The sequence below is a fragment of the Arachis ipaensis genome, chromosome B03 (assembly GCF_000816755.2).
Source record: "Arachis ipaensis cultivar K30076 chromosome B03, Araip1.1, whole genome shotgun sequence".
Classification (NCBI taxonomy): Eukaryota; Viridiplantae; Streptophyta; class Magnoliopsida; order Fabales; family Fabaceae; genus Arachis; species Arachis ipaensis.
The window spans coordinates 35970317-35978312 of NC_029787.2; the positions used below are offsets into that span (position 1 = coordinate 35970317).

Consider the following 7996-nt stretch of genomic DNA (forward strand, 5'->3'; position numbering starts at 1 on the left):
AAGGCGTTATGCCAAGATTGCATGCCTGAATCAAAGGCCTTGTGCCAAAATTGTCTGGATCAACTATACACATATTTAGCCCACATCTAAAACAAAAATGCCCAACCCAAAATTTGACTACCCCAATTCTATGCATAACTAATATCATATTACAAATTCTCCAAGAGTGGAGCCTCACGCTCTCCAGAAGTGGAGCTACACTGCTTCGACAAGCAAAGTCTTTAAATCACAATAATTATTCAAGTCCAGCTCAAATACAAGTTCGAAGATAGTGCCAAAACAACTAATAGAGACGGAAAAAAGGAACACAACTCAACAAGGCAAGTCATGGAAGGGATAGAAAATGTAGCCATGGAAGGGGATGTTCTAGACCTAGAAGATTCTCCAGCTCAACATGGAGATACAGATCAGAAGCTAGTTGGCAGGGTGTTGACAGATAAGGTGCTAAATACAGTCACAGTGCGTAAAATGATCCTCAATATGTGGGGAGATTCACAGGGTCTGGTGATCACTAATGCAGGACCAAACTCCTTTATCTTGAACTTCAAAAGTCAGGAGGAAACTAGAAGAGCGTATGAAGGTGGACCATAGAAAATAGAAGGGCATATACTGAGTCTGCAATGGTGAAGACCAAACCTGTCAATTGATGAGGTAAACTACAATCAGCTTCCTATTTGGGTTCAAATACATGGTTTACCTTATGATAAAATTAACATAAAAAATGCTGAGAAAATAGGAGTCATAGTAGGGAGAGTGATAAGTGCTGAAGATCCCTTTGTTGAAGGAAACATGCTTAGATCCTTTCTGAAGGTCAAAATGGAGATAAACGTTCAAGCACCACTGAAAACTGGATTTTGGTTTAAAAGAAATGATAGAAGCCATTCATGGACTGAATTGAAATATGAAAAATTATATAATTATTGTTATAAGTATGGTAGAATTGGGCATGACAAAAGAGCATGTGAGGAGGAGCTAGTAAGGTCATTAGTAAACCCAGAAATCCCTAGATATGGGCCTGAACTCACAACTCCAGGGTTGAGATTGATAGAGAATGAGGCAAAAAAGTCAGGAATCAGAAGAAGAAAGGAGGAACAAAACAATTGGGTGGAGGAGCTGTGAGAGGCGCGTGAAAGAAGCTTGCAAGGGAAGGAGTGGCTGAAAAGACAAGCACAGAAGGACAGAGGGAAGTCAGATCTAGCGGGTGTGAAAAGCTCTCAAACTAGTGCCTCTGGCAAATCTTGGGACAGATCAGCAAATCCATAAGAACAAATGGGAAAGAGACAGGTGGCAATACAAGAAGTGCAAGATCAATACGAAGGGGCTGATGATGATGGAATGAACAGAGAGAAGCACAACAATATCTTCAGTTTAAATGATGATGGGACAGCAAATCACAAAAAAGGGAAGAAAGAAGGAGCCATCCCACAAAATCAGCAAGCCAGTGAGTCAGTAACAATGGAAAACGTGAATGAGGCCAAGGAAAAAGAAAAGACAAAAGAGAATGTGGAGGACAGTAGCAAGATTCCTAGGAAGCATGAAGAGGAAGGTGGACCAAGTATGAGAAAAATAAACAATACAAAAAGAGGGGCATGGGCTTTCATTAACCAAAGGCCCGATAGAAATAGACAAACTAGAAGTAGGCCATTTGAAGAAGAAAAGAATCTTACCATTAGAGAGATACTGGAGCAGTTCAACAAAAACATGGCTGAAGAGAAAATGAAGAAAAGCATAGAAAAAGAAGCAGAAGAGGAGGTCCAAAAAAGAAATAACATAGACATTGATGGATTAATTAGACACTATAAAACAAATGAGAGAGAATCTGAACAGAGAGACAAGCAAATAGTCACAGAGAGTGAAGGAGGCTTCTATTATGTAGAACTAGCAGAAGAAGAAGAGGAAACAGTGCAGAAAAATAGCAAAGTAATAGTAGTGGCCAGAGAATACAAAACAGAACTTGTCCAAAGAATGGAGGAAAAGTTAAAGCTTAAAAGAAGAAGGGAAGAGGACCAACAGGAGCAGATTGCAAAACTCTGGAAGGAAGAAGAGGAAGCTATGCAGATGTGGAGGGCCAACAAAAAAAAATAGATGGAGCAGAAGCTTAATAGAAGGAGGAGCTCATGAGGAAGGATCACAGATCAGAGACGACTTGGAAGACCCAATGGCTGAGGAGGTGGGCCTACACATGCCCCCAATTCAACCATGAGCATCATAAGCTGGAACTGCCGCGGGGTGGCGGCTCCCGTGACAGTTTCTGAACTGCACAGCATGTGCAAACAATTGAAGCCTGCAATAGTATTTCTAATGGAGACTAGAGCTAGAGATAGTACCATTAAGAAGTTGAAAAGAAGGTTACATTTTGAAAATGTATTTCACATAGAACCCCGGGGACTGTCCGGAGGGCTATGCCTTTTGTGGAATGAAATATATAATATTGATATTTATTTTTGGTGTGAAAATCATATAAAAGCCCGTATTGATGATAGAAAAGGAAAAATATGGGAGTGCAACTTCATATATGGAAACCCATATTTTGGAAGAAGAAAAGAGCAATGGAGAGCTATCACAGCCAACAACAACAACAGGGGAGAGCCACAACTATTCATAGGAAATTTCAATGACATTTTAAGCCAAGAAGAGAAAATTGGCCTACATCCAAAGCCACAAAGTCAGGTAAGAGAATTTAGGCAGTTTGTATATAAGAATTACCTTATGGACTTAGATATAAAAGGAGGAAGATTCACATGGTTCGAAAATCCGAGGAATGGATTCATCACCAGGGAAAGGATAGATAGGGCATTAGTCAATTGGGAATGGAGAGTCTTGTATCAGTAGGCATCACTCAAAGCTCTGCCGCCTATTAGTTCTGATCATTGCCCATTAGTTTTGGATATAAATCAAGTTCAAAGGACAGAGAAGAGTTTCAAATTCGAGGCCTTTTGGACCGATCATAAGGAGTGCGAGTACACAGTAAGAAAGGGATGGGAAAAGGAAGACGTCCAAGGATGCGTCTGGAAAGGAATAACAACAAGAATGGAAAATTGTAAAGAGGAGCTTAAAAAGTGGAGCAAGAAGACACTTAAACGAGCAGATAAAGAAATACACAAGCTGAAGGAGGAATTAAAGAAGCTACAAGATTCGGAATTAACACAAGAGAAGCAGGAGAAAATACAGCAGATAAAAGAGAATATAGCTGCATTATGGAAACAGGAAGAAAAATATTGGCGACAAAGAGCCAGGTTGAAGTGGCTAAAATGGGGAGACAAGAACACATCATTTTTCCATGCCACAACTATTCAAAGAAGGGGAAGGAACCGAATCGACAAGCTTAGAAATAAGGCAGGCTCATGGATAGAGGATAGAAAAGATATCATAAAGCACATAGAGGAACGATTCGACGCGCTTTTTACTTCCAATAACAAAAGGAATTATGAATCAGTCCAAAGCAATATTCCAGTGAGAGTCACGGAAGACATGAACAGGGAGCTTATCTCAGAGGTCACAGAAGAGGAAATCAGCAAAGCAGTTTTTAGCATGGGTAGCCTCAAGGCTTCTGGACCAGATGGCCTGAATGGACTATTCTATCAAAAATACTGGGAGATAATCAAGAAGGAGGTATGTGCAGTAGTCAGAGAATTCTTTCGGAGTGGGTTCTTACCGGAAGAAATTAGCGAAACCATAGTTGTTTTAATTCCAAAGGTCAAGGATCCGGAAGAACTTAATCAGTTAAGACCAATTAGTTGTTGTAACTTCATTTACAAAATTATAACCAGGGTCATAGTTTTGAGGCTAAAAGGGCTCCTCGAGGATATAGTGTCCCCAACCCAAAGTGCATTTGTGGGAGGAAGGCTCATTTAAGATAATGTAGTAATTGTTTAAGAAATTTATCATAGTCTAAATAAGAAAGGAATAGAGGGATCACAAAATATAGTAATCAAGTTAGACATGAACAAGGCATATGACAGGCTTGAATGGGATTTTCTCGAAAAAGGTGCTCATGAAATTCGGCTTCGCCGAAAAGTGGGTCGACTTGGTAATGAAGTGTGTAAGAAGTGCAAGTTATAGGGTAAAGGTCAATGGAGAGCTTTCGAGGAAGATCAAGCCTCAAAGGGATCTTCGACAAGGGGATCCATTATCCCCATACTTGTTCATTTTAGCAGCTGAGGTATTGACGATTCTAATGGAGGCGGCTAAAGCGAAAGGCAATATAACAGGTCTAAAGATAGCCCCAACAGCTCCGGCGCTCACTCACTTGCTGTTCGCAGACGATTGCATTATATTTGCGAAGGCGAAGGAGGAGGAGATATTTCAGATTATAACCGTGCTAAACGAATACACAGAGGCATCCGGACAAATGATCAACATGAACAAGTCAGGCATTTCCTTTGGAAGCCAAGTGCCGATACAAACAAGAGTTGACATTGAAGAAATTTTAGGAATGGCAACATGGGACACGCCAGGAAAATACTTGGGGTTACCAGCCATATGGGGAAGATCTCATAACAAGGCTCTAGCATGGATTGAAGAAAAGATCATGAATAAACTAGAAGGATGGAAAGAAAGATTGCTGAACCAAGCAGGCAAAGAAACACTAATAAAGTTAGTAATTCAGGCAATGCCATCATATATTATGAATGTCATAAAGTTTCCTAAGAGTTTTTGCAGGAGAATTTGCGCAAAGGTTGCAAAATTCTGGTGGGCAGCATCGGAGAAGGAACGGGGCATCTATTGGAAGAAGTGGGACAGCATTACTGAAAGTAAGAGTGATGGGGGACTGGGGTTTAAAGACCTTGAAAAACAAAATACCGCCTATCTTGCAAAACAAGCATGGAGAGCATTGAAGAACCCAAATGCAATCTGGGTACAAGTCTTGAAATCGATATATTTCCCGGACGGCAATTTCTGGACAGCGACGGGTAAAAAGGGCGCATCATGGGTCTGGAGAAGCATCTTACATGGAAAAGAGCTATTAAGGGAAGGCGCAAAGTGGAGCATAGGAGATGGATCCAAAGTTAGCATCTGGAAAGATAATTGGATTGCAGGTAGGAGCAAGCCTCTTAATACAAATAGCACGGATGACTCGAAGGTCAAGGATCTCATTGTAAATGGGGAAGGTCGGAACAGAAGGAAGATTGAAAGCAAGTTTTTCCAAGAAATTTGCAAAGAGATTCTCAGAACCCCTGTTAGTGTAATGAACAAAGAGGACAATCTATATTGGCCATGGAGGGAAGATGGAAATTACTCAATTAGAACCAGATATTATGCTGCAAGAAGAGCAGAACAGAACATGAAACATGGAGATCCATCAACAAGTGAAAATAAAAGGGAGATATGGAAGGAGGTGTGGAGGATGGAAGTCCCACAGAAGATCAAAATGTTCTTATGGAGAGCATGTCATGATATATTACCAGTAGGTTCTAACTTATATAAAAGGAAGATGGCACCAGATCCAGTTTGCCAAATATGCTTAAAAAGTTCAGAGACAGTAGAACATGCATTACTATTATGCGATTGGGCTAGGGCGACATGGATCGGAACGGAATGTCAATGTACTCCAACAGCTGATATAGTTAGCTCAATCGGGAATTGAATAGTTGAACGCATAAAGAAGTTGAGAGCAGGAGGTGGAGAGGACCAGGAAAAGAGAATTAGCAAGCTAGGATTTCTCATGTGGGAGATATGGAAAACGAGGAACAAAAATTTGTTTCAACAACCGGATGTAAATCCTAGATGGATCATTTGCAGGGCAACAGCACTAGAGGTAACATACTGAAAACTAGCAGAAAAGCAGCGGACACATAAAACAGAAGCAAATAGGAGCAAAACTAACCTGGTGAAATGGAGACCTCCCCCTGCAAACTGGTTGAAAGCAAATGTTGATGCAGCCTTCAGGAAGGATACTGGAACAGGGGCAATAGCTGTGGTTATCAGAGATTACAAAGGAAAAATTATATTAGGTTTCTCAGGAAAGATTCAAGCCAAATCAAGTACTGTGGCAGAAGCTCAGGCGATAAGGCAAGCATTAATCATAGTGAACAACCTACAAATAGGCAGAACTCTAGTAGAATCTAATAATTTAAAGCTAGTTCAAGCAATTAAATCCAAGACAGTTTTAGGGGAGGCTTTGGCCATAATCTAAGATATTCAAATTTTGATGGAGAGTTTACCTGAAAAGGGAATAACTTGGACCCCCAGAAACGGAAATTGTCTAGCCCATGCAGTGGCTAAAGCAGCAGAAGCAGAAACATTACGAGCGAGTTGGAGCACCAAACCACCTGCTGACATACAAAGCATCATTAGAAAAGAGTTTCAAATGTGAAGCAACAATAAAAAAAGTTTAATAGGAAAATTGAGTTTAGGCAAATAGGGGATGCTCAAACCAGTTAATGAAACAGGAAAGTCAGGTTTTATCCAGATCGTCAACGATCTGAGACAGAAGATCTACATGCAACCCAAGGCGATGCCGTTACGGAGCAGGTGCTGCGGGATCGTGAGACAGAGGAGGACCACGGCGGATTCTGCGGCGGCAACCTATGGAGGCCACGGAATCCAAGTTCTGGGCAAGGGAAGGCAGCAACGCTGAGATCCTGGTTGACGCTCCAAAAGGAATTTGACGTGGGGTTCTCTCACTGCTCTGAATTGCTGAAGGGAAGAAGTGTATTCGACCTTGACGGAAGGTGCTGGAGGACGCTGTCATGAGGCCCGGTTGCTGCTACGGTGACAAGGCAGAGCGTATGTGGCTCTGATTGGAAAATCCTCCGCGTCCTCACTTCGGTGGTGTCAGCAACCATGCAGCGGTCAGATCAGTTCGCCGGCTAGCTGAGGAAGCTGAACCACGATGCAGCGCGGGCAGCATTCAGCTTCTCACTCTCGCGGCAGGGGGAGATACACACATGGATAATGGGGGCGTTGTTGGTGAGGCCTGGTTGCTGCAGTGGAGACAAGGCGGTGCGATGGCGGTTTGGATGGAAAACCCTCGTCGTCCTCAATCCGACGGCGTCAGCAACATGCAGGAGTCTCGCCGGCTAGTTGAAGAGGAGGAACCTTGAAGTAGCTCGCGGCAAGGGTGGGATTCAGGAAGGGACTATGGGTCGGGTCGGGGGCATAACGGGTCGGTTCGGGGGGCATGGATCTCTGTTCTGGACCTGGGCTGGTCTGCTGGCCCTTCATATTAATAAACGGTTTACGTATACCGTTGTACTTTAATAGAACATTGTTGTTCCATCATTTCAACCAATAAGATTTGTAATAAAATATAAAATATAATGAGATGAAAGGGAGAATTTTATAGGTGAAATTGTTTGTTTGAAGAGCATAGTAGAAAAGTAACTTGCACTTTCCTTCACCCACATAATGAGAGATAAAGTTACTGTCTTGTCCTTTAATGCTTTAACCAATTTGTGTTGGAAAGAGCTGAACGTTGTGATGAATTAATATGAGTGAGTCTCTTTTCCACTAGAATTTTTGTTACAAAATAATTATTATTTTATTTAGATTTTTAATATAATTGAAATAGTATTTAATGAAATATTTTTATTTAATAAAATGTTACACACACATATTATTTAAGCTTTTTTAATATATATACAATTTTTTTACAATAAATAAATATTTAATTTAGATATTTATTATATCTTTATATTTTAAAATATTATCTTTATAAATTTATTTTATAACATTCATTTTAATATGAACTTTTATATTTATCATAATCTAATAATCTCAATAAATAATATTCACCGAAAGACCAATATTCAAATTTTATTTTTACCGAAATATTTTAGATGCAACCATAAAAATATATGTTTTTTTTGTGTTTGAAAAAGATAATGAATTATGACAAAATATTTTCGTAAAAATAATCTTTATATCACTTTTTATATACATGTATAAGGAAATAATTTTTTTGTGATAAAATTTCTGTGTTAGTTGCAAAAGAAACTTTACAAAATTTTAATATTATTAAAAAATTTAACACTTTTATATCTGTAGGAGTGGA

General features: G+C 40.1%; 1 long non-coding RNA gene across 1 annotated transcript; it reads right to left on the reverse strand.

Annotated features, from left to right (window-relative positions):
• On the reverse strand, positions 301-6497 carry LOC107630305. The gene is made up of 4 exons (XR_001618234.2): positions 6378-6497; positions 6165-6272; positions 5828-5915; positions 301-636 (listed from the first exon to the last, which is right to left on the reverse strand). It is a non-coding gene; the product is annotated as an uncharacterized LOC107630305 (long non-coding RNA).